Source organism: Palaemon carinicauda, chromosome 42, assembly GCF_036898095.1.
Source record: "Palaemon carinicauda isolate YSFRI2023 chromosome 42, ASM3689809v2, whole genome shotgun sequence".
NCBI lineage: Eukaryota > Metazoa > Arthropoda > Malacostraca > Decapoda > Palaemonidae > Palaemon > Palaemon carinicauda.
In genome coordinates, this window is record NC_090766.1 from 22,690,585 (window position 1) to 22,713,760 (window position 23,176).

General features: G+C 35.6%; 1 protein-coding gene across 1 annotated transcript in view; it reads right to left on the reverse strand.

Moving 5' to 3' along the window:
* The window catches only part of LOC137632996 (uncharacterized), a 113,238-nt gene extending 93,912 nt beyond the window's left edge, over nucleotides 1-19,326 (reverse strand). Inside the window, exon 1 of the mRNA XM_068365164.1 lies at nucleotides 19,197-19,326. The gene's annotated coding sequence lies outside the window, so the exon portion shown is untranslated. The remainder of the gene's footprint in view (nucleotides 1-19,196) is intronic.
* Nucleotides 19,327-23,176: the final 3,850 nt, after the last annotated feature.

A 23,176-nucleotide genomic window follows, 5' to 3' on the forward strand; every position in this document is an offset into this window, starting at 1 on the left:
ATGGCATTTATAGACTATGAGAAAGCTTTTGATTCTGTCAAAACCTCAGCAGTAAGGAAAGCTCCTCGAAGACAAGGAACAAATGAATCTTATGTTAAAACACTTGAAGATATCTATATGGGAAGTACAGAAATCCTAAAACTACATAAAGATAGTAAAAAAATTCCGATTGAGAAAGGAGTTAGACAGAGAGACCCCCATCTCTCCCAAATTATTCACATCATGCCTAGAAGAAGTTTTTAAAATTGTAGATTAGGAAACTGTTGGAAATAATATTAATGGGGAATACTTCAGCCATTGAAGATTTCCAGATGACATAGTTCTATTTACTAATAATGAAATGAATTGCAAAAGATCACAGATGATTTGAATAGAGAAAGCAGAAATGTAGGATTGAAAATGAATATGAGTAAAACTAAGATAATTCTTAAGGAGAAAGCAGACACAACAAATAACGGTCATATATGAAGCTCTTGGAAATTGTCAATGAATATACATTGGCTACTTAGGACGGTGTGTTTTCCCATAACACGATACCGAAATTAAATGAAAGATAAGCATGGGATGAAGAGCTTTTTGGTAAACATGAGATTGTGAAATGTAAAATGCCACTTTCTCTAAAGAGAAAAGTATTTAATCAAATGGTTCTACCAGTATTAAATTATGCATCATAAACTCTGAGTCTTACTAAAGCCTTAGGACTTATGCTAGTTACAAGTCAGAGAGCTATGGAAAGAATAATGATGGGATTAACACTAGGGACAGGAAAAAGATCAACATGGATACGTGAAGAAACTAAAGTAGAGGATATTTTAACAACATAAAAGGAAAAGAAATGGACATGGCGGGATATATTGACAATGATAGATAATAGATGGGCAAAAAGAATAACAAAATGGGTCCCTAGATATTGCAAAAGAACGGGAAAGAAAAGAATGCATTGCTGAGCTAACAAAACCTGCGGGTATAGACTGGCATAGAAAGATCATAAGCAGTCCGAATAACAGACGAGGAACCAATAGCATTTCCTGTAAGATTTAGGCCATAACTAATAAGGTGATTACAGTTGTCTGTCGAATGCATTATGAACTATTTAACTAATTGAATTATTTTCTCCAAATGAATTTGATCAGCGATGATATTTAAGAAACAAAAATCGTGTTTTCATATATATTTTGACTGAATAAGCCTCCAGCGCTTTAAAATTTCGGTCGTAATTTTCATCAAAAGAGAGAGAGAGAGAGAGAGAGAGAGAGAGAGAGAGAGAGAGAGAGAGAGAGAGAGAGAGAGAGAGAGAGAGAGAGAGAGAGTTCAATCTTCTAAGTAGAAATTCAAAACCTATCACTGCTTTATATTCAACGGCCACGTTCACAAGATGAGCAAAGCAACTGCAAAACAGCCAACGCAAAAGTGCTGGGAACAGTCAAGTTCAATTGAGCCCTATTAAACACAGCATGATTAATCTCAAGGGTCATATACAGATGTCAATGATTGAATTATGGTCCATACCAGGCCACTAGAAAGTCTAGTTCTCACCAAAACCTTGAATTACAAAGAACAAAAATAACAAAAGAATAGCGTGGCGCTTAGTTTAAAATTGGATTTTTAAACAAATATTTAAATACACTATATTTTAGATTATCTATCACTGTAAAAATTCAACATTTTCCAAACTAATACGGTTATTATTATTATTATTATTATTATTATTATTGGCTAAGCTACAACCCTAGTTGGAAAAGCAGGATGCTATAAAGGTTTAAAAGGGGTTAAAGGCCGCTCATGAATAGCAGAGACAAGCGACAGTGACATTGCCCAAGCAAGTAGGACAATGCCCTAGAGACTGACCATATTTATATCATCCGTCGCCCAAGCTCCCTCTCCACCCAAGCTAGGAGGACCAGGGAGAGCCAGGCAATGGCTGCTGATGACTCAGCAGATAGACCTATAGGCTCCCCAAATACCCCATCCTTAGCTCTCAAGAATGGTAAGGTTGCAGATGTCACGTAGTCCATGCTTGAAACCCCTGTTTGGGGTCATGTAAACGACCGCTGCCTGCTGGCTCGCCCGGAATGCATGATACCTCAGCCTGGAATCCATGCTACCTCAGCCTGGAATCCATGCTACCTCAGCCTGGAATCCATGCTACCTCAGCCTGGAATCCATGCTACCTCAGCTTCCACCGGCGGCAGGATTCTGTTGCCTTCTCAATCTGTTGACAAAGGGCTTTTTGTTGTCATCTCATTTTTCTTACAGAATGTGCGGGAACGGCGGCAGGATTCTGTTGCCTTCTCAATCTGTTGACAAAGGGCTTTTTGTTGTCATCTCATTTTTCTTACAGAATGTGCGGGAACGGCGACAGGATTCTGTTGCCTTCTCAATCTGTTGACAAAGGGCTTTTTGTTGTCATCTCATTTTTCTTACAGAATGTGCGGGAACGGCGACAGGATTCTGTTGCCTTCTCAATCTGTTGACAAAGGGCTTTTTGTTGTCATCTCATTTTTCTTACAGAATGTGCGGGAACGGCGACAGGATTCTGTTGCCTTCTCAATCTGTTGACAAAGGGCTTTTTGTTGTCATCTCATTTTTCTTACAGAATGTGCGGGAACGGCGACAGGATTCTGTTGCCTTCTCAATCTGTTGACAAAGGGCTTTTTGTTGTCATCTCATTTTTCTTACAGAATGTGCGGGAACGGCGACAGGATTCTGTTGCCTTCTCAATCTGTTGACAAAGGGCTTTTTGTTGTCATCTCATTTTTCTTACAGAATGTGCGGGAACGGCGACAGGATTCTGTTGCCTTCTCAATCTGTTGACAAAGGGCTTTTTGTTGTCATCTCATTTTTCTTACAGAATGTGCGGGAACGGCGACAGGATTCTGTTGCCTTCTCAATCTGTTGACAAAGGGCTTTTTGTTGTCATCTCATTTTTCTTACAGAATGTGCGGGAACGGCGACAGGATTCTGTTGCCTTCTCAATCTGTTGACAAAGGGCTTTTTGTTGTCATCTCATTTTTCTTACAGAATGTGCGGGAACGGCGACAGGATTCTGTTGCCTTCTCAATCTGTTGACAAAGGGCTTTTTGTTGTCATCTCATTTTTCTTACAGAATGTGCGGGAACGGCGACAGGATTCTGTTGCCTTCTCAATCTGTTGACAAAGGGCTTTTTGTTGTCATCTCATTTTTCTTACAGAATGTGAGGGAAAGCTGCAGCAAGGAGACGAAGGACATCCGGAAACAACCGGGTAGTACCAAAACGGACTACTACCTCGACACCCCTAGGAAAGGTGGCACCTGCCTACGGACGCCATAACCACGTCCTGCGAAGTGCCACACCTAATCGTCAGTCGGGATTATTATTATTATTATTACTATCCAAGCTACAACCCTAGTTGGAAAAGCAAGATGCTATAAGCCCAGGGGCCCCAATAGGGAAAAATAGCCCAGTGAGGAAAGGAAATAAGGAAATAAATAAATGAAGAGAACAAATTAACAATAAATCATTCTAAAAAAGGCAACAACGTCAAAACAGATACGTCATATAGAAACTATTAACAACGTCAAAAACAAATAGTAAAAAGGGCTCGTGTCGCTCAGGTATCCGAGGACTCACTCATTCAGCTAAAAAAAGTTTTTAGTGAAGCTATAATTGGCTTTGAGTATTAAGTTAAAGTATGATAACCATTTAATTAGACTTCGCCTCCTCGCTGTATGCTCGCCCAAGAAAATTATGATGTAATGTTTATATTGTAAGAGCACTTATCACTTTGATATTAAAGATGCTTTCCAGAAATGAACTTAGATATATGAAGTGCTCAAGAAAAACTTGTGAAATTTTCATTCAAATACAAGAAGTTTGAAATGCAGATTAGTCTCTGTCTTATCCCGTTTCTTGAACTTTATTTTTTATTCAATTTGTTATACTTGACACAGACACCAAAGGAACTAACGAGTATGAGCGGGATTCGAATCCCAGTCTGGCGATGACCAGCCAGAGACGTTACCAATCAGGCCAGAACATACGTCTAAATCAAATAATCAAACACGCACCCAAACAACCCTGTATGTACAGTGGAACACAGAAATTCCCGATACACCACCCTCTGAAGAAGGAGGTGTATCAGCCACACCCTTACTGCGCGGCGAGTTCCCATGCTTAGCACCGCCCACCCGCCCACCACCTCCTCCATCTCTTCCTACACTGGTAAAGGTGTGACAGGGACTCCTGTATCTAAATGTACCTAAAAGCGCAACACGTCGCTTCTTGATATGAGTTATAAAATTCGTAAATATAGAAATACTTTATATATTCCTTTTCCTTAGGATTTCCTTTCAAAGCTTTTATGATTTTTTCTAATTTCTGATCTTTTCTTTGCTCAGTCTTTATTAGTTCAGAGCTCCATTCCAGATCTTCCTGTTCAGATACTGTTTCAACAATTGGCATGGATGTTGATATATCTATTAATTCAGCTAAGGGCTCCATACAAGATGACACGGGGATGCCGGTTTACGAAGCAGCTATAATACTTGAGTATGAATGTGGGCTAAATATCAAGGCGTTGGGCACTTGAGGCCATTCATCACCCAAGTAGGTTTAGGTTCAAAGCCTGGCTAGGGTTCCGCAGTTAGGTAATGCTTACAGTTCGCCGTGCAAGGTACCCAAGGCATTTGCTTTTCGAAAGTAAATGGTGACATATATGTCATGGATGACCAAAACTAGAGAGAGAGAGAGAGAGAGAGAGAGAGAGAGAGAGAGAGAGAGAGAGAGAGAGAGAGAGAGAGAGAGAGAGAGAGAACTAAACCCTTGATAGAAACAAAATAATATATACATAAAACTATCCATCGCCTTCGTAAAAATCTATAAATTAATAATTTCATAGGAAAAATCATGTAAATACAGTCATTATTAACCAATATCTAAAAGGAATTCTTCGGTAAAAGCTCTCGTGAAATATGGTTTTCGGAGACGCATTTCTGTGTTTCGAACGGCTCTGATATCGATTCATTCCGGAAATGGATTGTTCTAAATCCCAAATCTTAAAGAAATTGTTGGAAACCTTTTGTTATTTCAGTGCGGTTTCCTATAAACCTCAATTACCCTTTTATTATTATTATTATTATTATTATTATTATTATTATTAGCCAAGCTACAACCCTAGTTGGAAAAGCAAGATGCTATAAGCCCAAGGGCTCCAACAGGGAAAAATAGCCCAGTGAGGAAAGGAAACAAGGAAATAAATAAATGATGGGAACAAACTAACAATAAATCATTATAAAGACAGTAACAACGTCAAAATAGATATGTCCTATATAAACTATTTTCAACGTCAAAAACAGATATGTCATATATAAACTAAAAAGACTCATGTCAGCCTGATCAACATAAAAACATTTGCTCCAACTTTGAACTTTTGAAGTTCTACTGATGCAACTAGCCGAGTTCGATCACCGAGTACGCTGTCTCTTCATCTTCTTTAAATACATAAATCATCACGTAGTTATTCATTATTATTATTATTATTATAATGATGATGATGATGATGATGATGATGAGTTACAACGAGAAAAGAAGAAAATTTTTCGCAGAGTCCTAAAAGGCTTCAGAAAGAAATACCCATAGACTTAGCATGGAGTTCTGAATGACTCCAGAACAAAATCTCTAAACAGCTTCCGGAGAAAACTTTCCCTGGTCTCCAGAAGCCTTCAGAAGAAATAACCGTAGACTTAGCAAGGAGTTCTGAATGACTTCAGAACAGAATCTTCTCAGAGTTCCTGAACGTCACCTGCAGGAAATTTTCCCGGATCTCCAAAAGGCTTCAGAAGATACAGCAGTAGAATTAGCATGGAGTTCTAAATGACTCCAGAGCAGAATCTTCCCGAAGCATTTCAGAATGGCTCCGCCACGAGCTCAAAAAGACTTGAAGACCTGATCTTATTTTTTTTTTCTTTTTCTTTTTTCTACAAATAAAGCTTGCAACACCTCCCATAGTCAACTGGAGGCTTTTCGGAACACTTTTCTCTACACAAGGTTTTGGCGGTTGCTGCCAAAGTTACCGAGCTTTCAACATCATAATGTACGCGACTTGAAGGATCCTTTGCTTGGAATTCGCGAATGGAAACTACAAGGCTTTGTATTAGTGGAAAGACAGATGGCAAGAAATGAGGACGGAGGCAGAATGGTTCAACTAAGCTGTGAGCGACGTGTGATTCTTCAACAGGATTGTCCCAAAATTCGACACTGAAGCAAGGACATATCCGGACAGCATTGGTAAATATATTGTGTTGCTCGTCGTTTACTTTGGCATGATGGCGTATGCGGAGAAATCGATTGCATTCATGACTTTACCCATTACCCTGACGGGTCAATGCATGAATGCTATCAATTTCTCTGAGGAATCTGACGAACTAAGAACACACAGCACTGAAATCTCTTTGGAAATCTCCAAAGAAACTGACGAACCCAGGAAAGAAGGTTATGAAAACTCGAAAAAGACGGAAGAACTTAGGAAGGAAGATCTTCAAAAACTAGAAGAGACAGACGAAAACAGCAACAAAGGGCCTTTAAACAAAGAGATAAAATAAAGGAGAAAGAGCTTTTAACACTAAAGGTAAGGCACTTAAAATAAAAGCCATAGAACCTCTAGTTCTAGAAGAAAGACATTTCAACATTGAAGTAAAAGAGCCTCTAATGCTTGAAGTATGTTACCACAAAATAGAGGTCAAAAGAGAACCTAATGCTAGAGATAAGGCACCTCAAAATAGAGGTCAAAGAGCCTCTAATAATAGAGGTGAAACACCTCATAATAGAGGTCAAAATAGAGGTCAAAGAGCCTCTAATACTAGAGACAAAACACCTCATAATAGATGTCAAAGAGCACCTAATGCTAGAGATAGGGCACCTCAAAATAGTGGTCAAAGAGCCTCTAATACTAGAGACAAAACACCTCATAATAGAGGTCAAAGAGCACCTAATACTAGAGATAGGGCACCTTAAAATAGTGGTCAAAGAGCCTCTAATACTATAGGCGAAACACCTCATAATGGAGGTCAAAGAGCACCTAATACTAGAGATAGGGTACCTCAAAATAGTGGTCAAAGAGCCTCTAATACTAGAGACAAAACACCTCATAATAGAGGTCAAAGAGCACCTAATACTAGAGATAGAGCACCTTAAAATAGTGGTCAAAGAGCCTCTAATACTATAGGCGAAACACCTCATAATGGAGGTCAAAGAGCACCTAATGCTAGAGATAGGGCACCTCAAAATAGTGGTCAAAGAGCCTCTAATACTAGAGACAAAACACCTCATAATGGAGGTCAAAGAGCACCTAATGCTAGAGATAGGGCCCCTCAAAATAGTGGTCAAAGAGCCTCTAATACTAGAGACAAAACACCTCATAATAGAGGTCAAAGAGCACCTAATACTAGAGATAGAGCACCTTAAAATAGTGGTCAAAGAGCCTCTAATACTAGAGACAAAACACCTCATAATGGAGGTCAAAGAGCACCTAATGCTAGAGATAGGGCACCTCAAAATAGTGGTCAAAGAGCCTCTAATACTAGAGACAAAACACCTCATAATAGAGGTCAAAGAGCACCTAATACTAGAGATAGAGCACCTTAAAATAGTGGTCAAAGAGCCTCTAATACTAGAGACAAAACACCTCATAATGGAGGTCAAAGAGCACCTAATGCTAGAGATAGGGCACCTCAAAATAGTGGTCAAAGAGCCTCTAATACTAGAGACGAAACACCTCATAATGGAGGTCAAAGAGCACCTAATACTAGAGATAGGGTACCTCAAAATAGTGGTCAAAGAGACCCTAATACTAGAGACAAAACACCTCATAATAGAGGTCAAAGAGCACCTAATACTAGAGATAGGGTACCTCAAAATAGTGGTCAAAGAGACCCTAATACTAGAGACAAAACACCTCATAATAGAGGTCAAAGAGCACCTAATACTAGAGATAGGGCACCTTAAAATAGTGGTCAAAGAGCCTCTAATACTAAAGGCGAAACACCTCATAATGGAGGTCAAAGAGCACCTAATGCTAGAGATAGGGCACCTCAAAATAGTGGTCAAAGAGCCTCTAATACTAGAGGTGAAACACCTCATAATGGAGGTCAAAGAGCACCTAATGCTAGAGATAGGGCCCCTCAAAATAGTGGTCAAAGAGCCTCTAATACTGGAGGTGGAACACCTCATGATAGAGGTCAAAGAGCACCTAATACTGGAGATAAGGCACCTCAAAATAGTGGTTACAGAGCCTCTAATACTAGAGGTGAAACACCTCATAATAGAGGTCAAAGAACACCTAATGCTTAAAGTATAGCGACCCAAAATAGAGGTCAAAGAACTTATAATGCTAAAAATAAAGCACCTCAAAATAGAGGTAAAGAAACATCTAATGGTAGAAGTATGGCACCTCAAATTAAGAGCTCAAAGGACCTCTAATGACAAATTATAGCCCCCAAAACTAGAGGTCAAAGAACCTCTAATAGTTGAAGTACGTATAGCACCCCAAAATAGCCGCTAATGCTAAAATTATACCACCTCTAAATAGAGGCCAAAGAGCCTCTAATGCTAGATGTAAGGCACCCAGAATAGAGGTCAAAGAGCACCTAATGTTGGAGGTAAATCTCCTCAAAATTAAAATCAAAGAACACCTAATGCTTGAAATTTAGCACCCCGAAATAGAAGTCGGAGATTCTCTAATGCTAGAGGTAGAGTACGTTGAAATAGAGGTTAACGAACCTCTAATGCTAGAAGTATGGCACCTCAAAATAGTGGTCAAAGTGCCCCTAAAGCTACAAGTATGGCACCTCAAAAGAGAAGTCAAAGAGCATCTAATGCTGGAGGTAAGTCACCTCTAAATAGAGGTCAAAGAACACATAATGCTTGAATTATAGTGCCCCGAAATAGAGGTCAAAGAACCACTAATGCTAGAGGTAAAGCACTTCAAATATAGGTAAAAAAAAACATCTAATGCTAAAGTATGGCACCTCAAAATGGTGGTCAAAGAGCACCTAATGCTAGAGGTAAGACACCTCGAAATAGAGGTCAAAGAACACATAATGCTTGAATTATAGTGCCCGAAATAGAGGTAAAAGAACCACCTAATGCTAGAGTTAAAGCACCTTGAAATAGTGGTCAAAGAGCCCCTAATGCTAGAAGTATGGCACCTGAAAAGAGAGGTCAGAGCATTTAAGGCTGGAGGTAAATAATTTAGAAATAGAGGTCAAAGGACACCTAAAGCTTGAAGTATAGCACCCCGATATAGATATCGAAGAACCTCTAATGCTAAAAGTATGGCACCTCAAAATAGTGGTCAAGGAGCAACTAATGCTAGAGATAAAGCTCCTCGAAATAGAAGTCAAAGAACACCTAATGCTTGAATTAGAGTGCCCCGAAATAGAGGTCAAAGAACCTCTAATGCTAGACGGAAAGCACATCGAAATGGAGGTAAAAAACATATAATGATAAGTATAGCGGCTCAAAATAGAGGTCAAAGAACCTCTGATACTATAGGTAAAACCTCTCAGAACACAGAACAAAGAACCTCTAGTGATAGAAGTATGCCACCTCAAAAGTGATCAAAGAGCCACTAATGCTAGAATTATGGCACCTCAAAATGGAGGTCGAAGAGCATCTATTGCTAAAGGTAAGTCACCTCGAAATAGAGGTCAAGGAACACTAATACTAGAAATATGGCACCTCAGAAAAGTGGCGAAAGAGCCACTGATGCTAAAAGTATGGCACCTCGAAATGAAGGTCGAAGAGCCTCTAACGCTAGAGGTATACCATCTCAATATATATATATATATATATATGTATGTATGTATGTATATATATTTATATATATATATATATATATACAGTATATATATATATATATATATACATACATTATATATATATATACATACATACATACATATACGTGTATATATATATATATATATACATATATATACATACATATATATATGTATATATATATATATATATACATAAATAATATACATACATACATATATATATATATACATACATAATATACATGCATATATATATACATACACACACACACACATATATATATATATACATACACACACACACACACACATATATATATTATATATCTACCTTTCTGAGTTGGGGGTACCTGAATGTGAAGGAAGGGTTTGTGTTATCGCCATGATCAGCAAAGCTGTACTTGTCAGGGAGACCCATACTAGGATGGTTTGCTGTGAGCGATCAAACAAAATTCAACATTGGTCACAGCGGTGATGAAAACTGGCCAAACCCCAGACATGAATAAAGACGTGTCTGAGGCCTTTGTCCTGCAGTGGACTAGAAACATCTGCACGTGTTGTTGCGAGTATATATATATATATATATATATACAAAAACAAATACAGCCATTTCTAGTCCACTGCAGGACAAAGGCCTCAGACACGTCTTTATTCACTTCTGAGGTTTAGCCAGTATTCATCACCACTCTGGCCAATGCCGATTCTTTTTTTTGATCGCTCACAGCAAGCCAACCTAGTATGGGTGGACCTGCCTAATACAGCTTTGCTGATCATGGCGATACAAATACTCTTTAACCAAGGTAAAGTATCCCAACTTAGAAAGGGAAATTTTATACGTGTATATATATATATACATATATATATATATATATATACATATATATATGTATATATATATATATATATATGTATGTATATATAAATAAATAAATAAATATATATATATATATATATATATACTGTATATGGTGTCTGTGTACTTGTCTAGACTACAATTAACAACGGCACTTGAGAGAGAGAGAGAGAGAGAGAGACTGGCGACAGCGTATACTCGTGTAGAATAAGGATATCATTAATGCACCTTTTATAAAGGCATTTGAACGTGTTAGTAACACTCTCTCTCTCTCTCTCTCTCTCTCTCTCTCTCTCTCTCTCTCTCTTGTAATTAGATAGAGGGTGGGGCCAAAATGGAAAAAAAGGAAGCGAGACCATAATTGGCGCCATCACTTGATATACAAAATACCCTTGAGTGGTGCCTACAGTGCACCACACGCATGTTACTGACGACACTAACCTTCACAAGATCCAATCTAATACATCACAGACTTTAGCGCAAAGATTATATCAAACCGCCCCTTAAAGTAATATAATACATCACAGACTTTAGCTGAAACAGATTATATCTAACTGCCCCATAAAGTAATATAATACATCACAGACTTTAGCTGAAACAGATTATATCTAACTGCCCCATAAAGTAATATAATACTTCACAGACTTTAGCTCAAACAGATTATATCTAACTGCCCCATAAAGTATCATAATACATCACAGACTTTAGCGCAAAGATTATATCAAACCGCCCCTTAAAGTAATATAATACATCACAGACTTTAGCTCAAACAGATTATATCTAACTGCCCCATAAAGTAATATAATACATCACAGACTTTAGCTGAAACAGATTATATCTAACTGCCCCATAAAGTAATATAATACTTCACAGACTTTAGCTCAAACAGATTATATCTAACTGCCCCATAAAGTATCATAATACATCACAGACTTTAGCGCAAAGATTATATCAAACCGCCCCTTAAAGTAATATAATACATCACAGACTTTAGCTGAAACAGATTATATCTAACTACCCCATAAAGTAATATAATACATCACAGACTTTAGCTGAAACAGATTATATCTAACTGCCCCATAAAGTAATATAATACTTCACAGACTTTAGCTCAAACAGATTATATCTAACTGCCCCATAAAGTATCATAATACATCACAGACTTTAGCGCAAAGATTATATCAAACCGCCCCTTAAAGTAATATGATACATCACAGACTTTAGCTGAAACAGATTATATCTAACTGCCCCATAAAGTAATATAATACATCACAGACTTTAGCTGAAACAGATTATATCTAACTGCCCCATAAAGTAATATAATACTTCACAGACTTTAGCTCAAACAGATTATATCTAACTGCCCCATAAAGTATCATAATACATCACAGACTTTAGCGCAAAGATTATATCAAACCGCCCCTTAAAGTAATATAATACATCACAGACTTTAGCTGAAACAGATTATATCTAACTGCCCCATAAAGTAATATAATACATCACAGACTTTAGCTGAAACAGATTATATCTAACTGCCCCATAAAGTAATATAATACTTCACAGACTTTAGCTCAAACAGATTATATCTAACTGCCCCATAAAGTATCATAATACATCACAGACTTTAGCGCAAAGATTATATCAAACCGCCCCTTAAAGTAATATAATACATCACAGACTTTAGCGCAAAGATTATATCAAACCGCCCCTTAAAGTAATATAATACATCACAGACTTTAGCTGAAACAGATTATATCTAACTGCCCCATAAAGTAATATAATACATCACAGACTTTAGCTGAAACAGATTATATCTAACTGCCCCATAAAGTAATATAATACTTCACAGACTTTAGCTCAAACAGATTATATCTAACTGCCCCATAAAGTATCATAATACATCACAGACTTTAGCGCAAAGATTATATCAAACCACCCCTTAAAGTAATATAATACATCACAGACTTTAGCTGAAACAGATTATATCTAACTGCCCCATAAAGTAATATAATACATCACAGACTTTAGCGCAAAGATTATATCAAACCGCCCCTTAAAGTAATATAATACATCACAGACTTTAGCTGAAACAGATTATATCTAACTGCCCCATAAAGTAATATAATACATCACAGACTTTAGCTGAAACAGATTATATCTAACTGCCCCATAAAGTAATATAATACATCACAGACTTTAGCTGAAACAGATTATATCTAACTGCCCCATAAAGTAATATAATACATCACAGACTTTAGCGCAAAGATTATATCAAACCGCCCCTTAAAGTAATATAATACATCACAGACTTTAGCTGAAACAGATTATATCTAACTGCCCCATAAAGTAATATAATACATCACAGACTTTAGCTCAAACAGATTATATCTAACTGCCCCATAAAGTAATATAATACATCACAGACTTTAGCTCAAACAGATTATATCTAACTGCCCCATAAAGTAATATAATACATCACAGACTTTAGCTGAAACAGATTATATCTAACTGCCCCATAAAGTAATATAATACATCACAGACTTTAGCTGAAACAGATTATATCTAACTGCCCCATAAAGTAATATAATACATCACAGACTTTAGCTGAAACAGATTATATCTAACTGCCCCATAAAGTAATATAATACATCACAGACTTTAGCTCAAACAGATTATATCTAACTGCCCCATAAAGTAATATAATACATCACAGACTTTAGCTCAAACAGATTATATCTAACTGCCCCATAAAGTAATATAATACATCACAGACTTTAGCTGAAACAGATTATATCTAACTGCCCCATAAAGTAATATAATACTTCACAGACTTTAGCTCAAACAGATTATATCTAACTGCCCCATAAAGTATCATAATACATCACAGACTTCAGCTCAAACAGATTATATCTAACTGCCCCATAAAGTATCATAATACATCACAGACTTTAGCTGAAACAGATTATATCTAACTGCCCCATAAAGTATCATAATACATCACAGACTTTAGCTGAAACAGATTATATCTAACTGCCCCATAAAGTATCATAATACATCACAGACTTTTACTAAAACAGATTATATCTAACTGCCCCATAAAGTACCATAATACATCACAGACTTTAGCTGAAACAGATTATATCTAACTGCCCCATAAAGTATCATAATACATCACAGACTTTAGCTGAAACAGATTATATCTAACTGCCCCATAAAGTATCATAATACATCACAGACTTTAGCTGAAACAGATTATATCTAACTGCCCCATAAAGTATCATAATACATCACAGACTTTAGCTCAAACAGATTATATCTAACTGCCCCATAAAGTAATATAATACATCACAGACTTTAGCTGAAACAGATTATATCTAACTGCCCCATAAAGTAATATAATACATCACAGACTTTAGCTGAAACAGGATTATATCTAACTGCCCCATAAAGTTATATAATACATCACAGACTTTAGCTGAAACAGGATTATATCTAACTGCCCCATAAAGTAATATAATACATCACAGACTTTAGCTGAAACAGGATTATATCTAACTGCCCCATAAAGTATTATAATACATCACAGACTTTAGCTGAAACAGGATTATATCTAACTGCCCCATAAAGTATTATAATACATCACAGACTTTAGCTGAAACAGGATTATATCTAACTGCCCCATAAAGTATTATAATACATCACAGACTTTAGCTGAAACAGGATTATATCTAACTGCCCCATAAAGTATTATAATACATCACAGACTTTAGCTGAAACAGATTATATCTAACTGCCCCATAAAGTATTATAATACATCACAGACTTTAGCTGAAACAGATTATATCTAACTGCCCCATAAGGTATTATAATACATCACAGACTTTAGCTGAAACAGGATTATATCTAACTGCCCCATAAAGTAATATAATACATCACAGACTTTAGCTGAAACAGGATTATATCTAACTGCCCCATAAAGTATTATAATACATCACAGACTTTAGCTGAAACAGGATTATATCTAACTGCCCCATAAAGTAATATAATACAACACAGACTTTAGCTGAAACAGGATTATATCTAACTGCCCCATAAAGTATTATAATACATCACAGACTTTTACTAAAACAGATTATATCTAACTGCCCCATAAAGTATTATAATACATCACAGACTTTAGCTGAAACAGGATTATATCTAACTGCCCCATAAAGTAATATAATACATCACAGACTTTAGCTGAAACAGGATTATATCTAACTGCCCCATAAAGTATTATAATACATCACAGACTTTAGCTGAAACAGGATTATATCTAACTGCCCCATAAAGTATTATAATACATCACAGACTTTAGCTGAAACAGATTATATCTAACTGCCCCATAAAGTATTATAATACATCACAGACTTTAGCTGAAACAGATTATATCTAACTGCCCCATAAGGTATTATTCCAATACTAATTGGAAAAACAAAAAAGGCAACTATCCAGACATAATCAATGAGATATTCTTAATATTTGACTTTAAACTTCTAAATATAAAGTAAAGAGACGGAAAATTAAACTTAAATTACTCCCAAATGAAAATTGAAAGAATTTAAACAACAGACAAGATCAGGAGACATCATTGGTTATGGTCATACCTTTATCGTATTGAAATTATAACAACAATTTATAATAAAAAAAACAGTACTTGATCATGACAAGTACAAAGAGGAGCTATTCTACCTTGAGCCAATGATACAAGCAATATATACAGTATATATATATATATATATATGTATATATATAGCCTATATATATATATATATATATATGTAGGCACAAATTGAAATGATAGGTAAATACGCTTCAATAACTGCCAATAAAAATATGGTATATATTGGAATATGCATGTTTATATATATATATATATATATATATACGAACTAATAATGAAATATCTACTGGAGTAGAGGAGAAGAAGCATATACCCATCAGAAAGAAAGATGGATCTGTCATACAACAGATGAAGAAAGACAACGTTAGATGGAACACTTCAGTGAGGTTATGAATAGGAGATACGGAGTGAATAATTTGATTAATATACCTGAAGCTGATGAAGATCCTGATGTGCCCATGAATAAATTCAGTGTTTGAAGTCAAAGCTATTATTAAAAAACTCAAAAGAGGAAAAGCCCCTGGATATCATGGAATAATTGTTGAGATGATGCTGGCTAAATATAAAGTGACCCCCAGAATACGTATAAGATTATTTTATACAATATGGCATGAAGAGACAAAACCTGATGAATGGGAGTTAGGAGTGATGGTGAAAATGGCTAAAGGTGACCTGACTGCTTGCAATAATTACAGGGGCATCACACTTACGTCAGTTATGAAAATATATAGTATGCTTATTCTAAAGAGACTTAAGAGAAAGACAGATGAAGAACTGAGAGATGAACAAGCAGGATTTCGAAAAAGTAGAAGTTGTACTGACCAAATTTTCATTTTGAGACATGTACAGCAATGCGTAGAACATAGAAACCCTCTTTTGGTGGCATTTGTGGGCTATGAAAAAGCCTTTGATAGTGTGCACCAGCCAATTTTGTGGAGAGCCCTGCGTTATTATGGAATTCCTCTTAAATATGTGAATTTGATTAAATCTGTTCATGAGCATAGCAAGTGCAAAGCTAAAGTTAATGGGATTCTATCAAATGAATTTCCCGTAAACAGCGAAGTACTCCAGGGGAATGTGTTGCCACCCGTGTTGTTTATCCTCCGCATGGATTTTGTAATGCATAAAACAGTTGAGGATGGTGGAAAAGGATTAAACTGGATTGGTAACAGGAAATTAGCAGACCTAGAGTATGCTGATAATGCCGTCCTTTTAGCAGAACACCACGGGATTTGCAATACTTGTTTACCAGAATGCATGAAATATCACACGAGGTTGGGCTCAAGATAAATAGAAGAAAGACAGATGATGAGAACGGAGTATGCAATGGAAGATGAAATGTCATCGGAAGGAGAAAGGATTAGCGAGGTAGAATCATTCAAGTATTTATGTACAAATGCAGCCGTTTTTAGTTCACTGCAGGACAAAGGCCTCAGACATGTCTTTTTAATCATGTCTGGGAATTGGCCTTTTTCATCACCACGCTGGCCACTGCGCACTGGTGATTGTGGGAGACGTTAGCCTGATTGCTCATGGCAAACCAACTCAGTATGGGTGTCCCTGAGTAGTACTGCTTTGCTGTTCACGGCGATACGCAAACCCTTTCTCCCTGTTAAGGTTTCCCAGCTCAGAAAGGGATTGAAATAAATAGGCCTGGTCTAAATGACAGACATCATCCTTCTTCGGGTAAATCGACAAATGAAATAATTTGTGGCAGATTTGGAAAAGGCGACAGTATTATCAGAAACAAAACCGAATGGATGAATATACACAGATGAAGTGGCGACAGGTAACAAAATTATTCAGAAAACGAAGTATTGACCTAGGTGAATGAGACGGAAAGTGAGGGAAAAGTAGATGGTGAGAGAATCCTGATAAATATGGGGAAATGATCATAGATGGTGAAATGTGAGACGATAATTCGTCAAGTTGACAACAACACGAAGCGAATAAGTTTCCAAATGGCTAACAGATATTCGTTATCCGTAAAGCCATAAGTGTCTGTGGGTTTATGATCACAAGCTACTGTACGACTACTACTACTACTACTACTACTACTACTACTACTACGAGAGAGAGAGAGAGAGAGAGAGAGAGAGAGAGAGAGAGAGAGAGAGAGAGAGAGAGAGACGCATAACCATATTGAAATGAAACAACAGCCATTGCTAAATCAAAGATCAATTGTATTAAAGATAATTCCAAAGTAAGTCGTCCTCATACATTACATACACTTACCATAAAATTATATACTACGCTTTTATTCTCCATTTCACTAAACAGTAAAAATCCTTACCATATCTGTTGTAAATTGCAGGCCTATCCTAACATATATTCACTGTTCAGCCTTTTACCTTTACACACACACAAACACACACACACACACACACACACATATATATATATATATATATATACAATATATATATATATATATATAATATATATATATATATATATGTATATATATATATATATATATGTATATATATATGTATATTATATATATATATATATATATATATGTATATATATATGTATATATATATATGTATATATATAAGTATATTATATATAAATATATATATATATATATATATACCTAGTTAAGGCACTCGGTCTAGCCCTTATACTAGTTTACTACTACTGCAGCTAATTGGTCTATTCTTATTTTGGTATAACCCATATCAATGAAAAATCATTGCTATTACTAGGGTACTGTAAATATAACATTGGTATAAAGGGTGTTCGATCCGAAATAACACCATGAAATGGTAGTTAAGAAAAATAGAGCTACTGCAATTAGATTTGATTCATTGATTTAAGGTTTTCTGGCATCCTGACATCTAAGGTCATTGACGCTGAGTACTAAAATTAGTATATACTTGATATGGTTAAGAGTAAAATGCTACCTGATAAGAAAAAAAATATGATCCTATTGAATATTCGCTAATCCATATAATGATGCTATATATTCCCAAGAACATTAATTAAGCAAATTGCGTGGATTGTTAATACTCCCAATCCAGTTCATAGTACCAAGTAACTTAACCTAACCTAACTAGGGATGCTTTCTTATACCGCTATGCATATAACCCCATACTCATAAAAATGTCGCTGAAATCAGATTTATGTGACAGTGCATACTAATTAACTAGGCATAGGCCTACATATTTTATGTCGTCTTCCTTTATATGATTAATATCTCTCTCTCTCTCTCTCTCTCTCTCTCTCTCTCTCTCTCAAGCAATAAGACATCAGAAATTGGTAGGAATACAAATTTGTATCAACAATTGAAAATATGATTAATGCATTTGCATAATTATAACAGAATTATCTCAAATTTTCATAAAATGAGACATTTTACGCAAAAAAAAAAAAAAATCAAGTATAACTCCTCGTCTTGCTTAAAGGCAAAACTAATGTTTTTGTTCTATGATACATCAGAAATTTCCTCTAATATTTTGGGTTAGTCTAGCCTACTCGTTAGGACTACATTGGTGCAGTCTCAAATCACTAAACTGCTTTCCTTACTAGAGACTATTGGCTTTGACATATACGAAACGGTAATGTACATATAAGAATGTTTCCTTATATATTATATACTTCTGTCAACAGAAAAATTGGTAAGCAGGTTACTAACATGTTGAACGAAGAGCAAGATTTGTGACCCCGAAATACAACATAAAAAAGAATAACTCTTTAAATTTTGAATTTAAACGGCATCTGAACCCAGGCGTCATGGCTATCAGCTATTATTCTGACATGTCACATGTGACACCTGCTGACATGAACAAATGTATTCATAGCCGATCTGTCATTTCACAAAATATGTAATAATAGATTAAATAAGCTTTGCTCACCTGTCATACATTGTCTATATCTTCTGGGAGAATTTAGGTCCATTTTTAGTAACATTGTCCTGCACAAGTAGAATGTTTCTTTCTAATTAGAGGAAAACTCATCACTAAAAACAGGGATCACAAGAATCAGTTTGCAACTCTCTCCGGTGCAGTGCTGCCAGATGAGTTAGTCTAAAAATCTCCAAATCTCGATGAAAAAATCCCCAAAACAACACAAAAATTCCCATTTCCACAAATATATTTCCTTCTGATCATGTAGGCTATACTAATATATAAATTATTCAATATACTTCATATAAGTGCAAATAAACTTATTGCAACAATATAAAGGTTTACTCATCTTTCTTCTCCATAGAAATTTGTACAGAATATCCCCATCATACACCCAAAAATCCCCAAATATAGGGATAAATTCTGATATGTGGCAACACTGCTCCGGTGTCTGGTGAAACCCATATCATTAAGGAAGTCTTGAGTGATCATGATGTGGATATTTGCTTATTAACTGAAACTTGGTTGAGTGGTAATGTGAGTGACAGATCGAAAATAAATGAAATGACACCTAAATCTTATAACTTTTATCATGAACCAAGAGAAGACAAAAGAGGTGGTGGCATTGGAATCTTAATTAAGAAATCATATAAAGTTACAGTAAGAAATCATCTCATAGTTAATTCATTTGAATATACGAATATCAAAATTTTATCTCGAAATGTAAATCTACAAATAGTTATACTCTATAAACCACCGAGCAAAAGCAAAAGAATGTTTCTAGATGAATTTAATAACTTACTAGATACATTGAACGACAATCGAAATATAGTTATATGTGGTGATTTCAACCTACATCTTGATAACAGAGTAGACCCATATGTCAATGAATTTAGAGAATTGATTGACAACCACGACCTTGAAAACATAGTGTCTGAACCAACAGCTCAGTCTAATCATATACTAGATCTAGTTATAGTAAATAAAAACAACATCATCATACTAAATATGGAGATTGAACCTGACTGCTCTATATCCCCAATGCATAAGTTGATGTCTTTTGAAATAGACGTTAGAAAAAATAATGCAATACAGAAGGAAATCACATACAGTATTAAGACTAACTTTGATCCAAAAGAGTTAATTGAACAAAGCCTAGAGGATATAAAAGGGATAACACCAGTCTGTAACTGTGAAGAGCACACCCTCGTAGAGAGACAATCCTGTATAAACTGCATTACTGATAGAAGTAAAACTATACTTGCAACTAATTATAATAATAGGTGCCAGGAAATAACAAAAATAATCACAATTAAAGAAAAATCGAACTGGTTTGATAATGAATTACATGGAGAAGAAAAGAAAAAGAAAATTGGAGGATAAATAGAAAAGAAATAAAAATAATGAAAACTGGCAACATTACAATCGCTACAATTACCTTATCTTAGTTAAAAAAAAAGGCCTATTATAAAAAAGTGTGCAATGAAAATGACCCACGGAAAATACATAAGAACCTAAAGAAACTATTAGGTCTAAAGACAGAAATAGTATTGCCTGACATAACTAATGATCCTAAATGCCTAGCAAATGATTTTATTGATTATTTTGAAGAAAAAATAAATCAAATCTGCTCCAGTTTTCACAACATCGGCACAGCAGAACAAAGGAATACATCAGCAACAGGTGTAAGTAAGCTAAGGGTATTCAAAGAGTTAAATCAGTGTGATTATATGAGAATAATAAAGAAAGTAAAAAAAGCCTACTGCGGAAATGACCCATTTCCAATTAACGATGTAAAAGATGCAGAAAATTTCACCAGGCTACAAGAGACCTACCGAAACATGGTAAATATGAGTCTAACACAGGCAGTTTTCCATGATTGTGAAAAAGTTGCATGTATCAAGCCTGTGTATAAAGGAAAAGGTGATACAGACAATTTAAGTTCATTTAGGCCAATATCGAATCTGTCATATTTTTCGAAAATTATTGAAACTGCTGTACACGAACAAACCTGGAAACATCTGAAAAAATCTGATGATCAATCTGCATAGAGAAAATTACTCCACAGAAACAATAGTGTTAGCGATTAAAAATGACATAACAGAAATTATAACAAATGGCAAGTGTTGCATTTTTGTGATGCTTGATCTAAGTGCAGCATTTGATACTGTAGAACATACATATCTGATGGAAGACCTTAAGGCTGTGGGCATCGTAGAACGAGCATATGACTGGTTTGTGAGTTATCTTGAAAACCGCAAAGTTAAAGTAGTAATATCAAATGCTGAATCTGAGACAAGAAAACTAACCAAAGGGGTGTCTCAAGGCAGTGTACTAGGTCCTCTCCTGTTTGAAATTTACACGATTGAACTGGCAAATATACTTGAAACTCACAGAGTTAAGTTTAAAATATACGCTGATGATACACAATTCTATTTCCCAATAGAATCAGTTGATGAAGCTAAAAGAAAGATACATGAAATAATGAATGACATTAAGGCTTGGATGTTAACAAAAAAGCTCAAGCTCAATGAAGATAAAAGTGAATGTATTATTTTTGGAAATGACAAAGATATAAAAAGAATCGAATGCTTCCAAAGAATTGAAATAGGTCAATCGATCATTGACCTAAAGAAATCTGTCAGAAATCTTGGAGTAATCATGGATGATAGACTGACAATGAATGGACATATAAATAATATGGTAAGAAATTGTAACTATCATATTAGAAACATAGCATTTATTAGTAAATACTTAGATGAAAAATCTATGGCCATACTCATTAATCACCACATATTTTCAAGAATTGATTACTGCAACTCATTGTTCTATGGCTTACCAAATTATCAGCTGAAGAAAATTCAGAGTAAAAAACAAAGCCGCTAGATTAATAAAAGGACTACACAATAGGGAAAGAGTTACCCCTGCACTAATTAAATTACACTGGCTACCGGTAAAGGTGAGAATTGAATACAAGCTACTCTTACTAACGTTTAAGATACTGAACCAAAATATCTAAAAGAATGCCTGAACAAACTAGAACTAGAAACAAATGTTAACATAAGACACATGAGTGACAAACATAGGCTATCTGAACCAAGAACAAATAGTAAATTTGGTGAAAGGGCTTTTAGCTACTGTGCGCCTAGACATTATAATAAACTACCAACTGAAATGAAGGACCTAAAGGAAGCAATTGAATTTACAAAGAAACTAAAGACATTACTTTTCACAAGATCATATGATTTGGAAGATGCTACAATCAAAGAACTGTATAAGTTAAAATGAAAATGTTTCGTTAGATGATTGATATGGACCCGCCCGAGAAGTAGTTCACTCGACTTCAGTGGAGGGTTGGATTTAAACCAAAAACAAGTAAGAATAAGCCTGGCTTGATCATATGGTCCCTCTGCATTACCCTAAGGAACTGCAGTCTGTCAATCCTTCCATACTTTGAACCTAGGTGCCTGTTTGACATTTTAGATGTAGATCCTGCTAGACCCTTTTCTCCAAAATTCTTAACTTTGCTCACATTTTCCTAGATTAAAATGTTTTTAATTTAGCTGGGTAGCCTACATGCTTGTTGTCTCTGTTAGTCTGTGGATGGCAATTTCCCCCATACTTTTCTGATTATATCTTATCCTGAATCTATTACCCCATCCATTTTAAACGTTCTTATCTATTCTCAAGGACCTAAGTTCATGCTATTGGAAAAAAATCTTAATACAGACTATAGGGCCTTCTGCCATAACATGTGGTAGTCAATTGGAACATTTTCACATGCATTACCATCTCACTAACGTTAACAGTGGATGGAGCCACTTGAAAATTTTCCAAGACCAACTCATTTTTCCCAAACTTGCACTCAATTTCAGTAAAAGGCATATTGACTTTCCAAATTAAATGATATGCTGCCTTCTTTACCAGGGACCCTTTGTTAAATGTTTGGACCAACATTAACTTCCCTTGAAACAGTTTAACAGTACAGT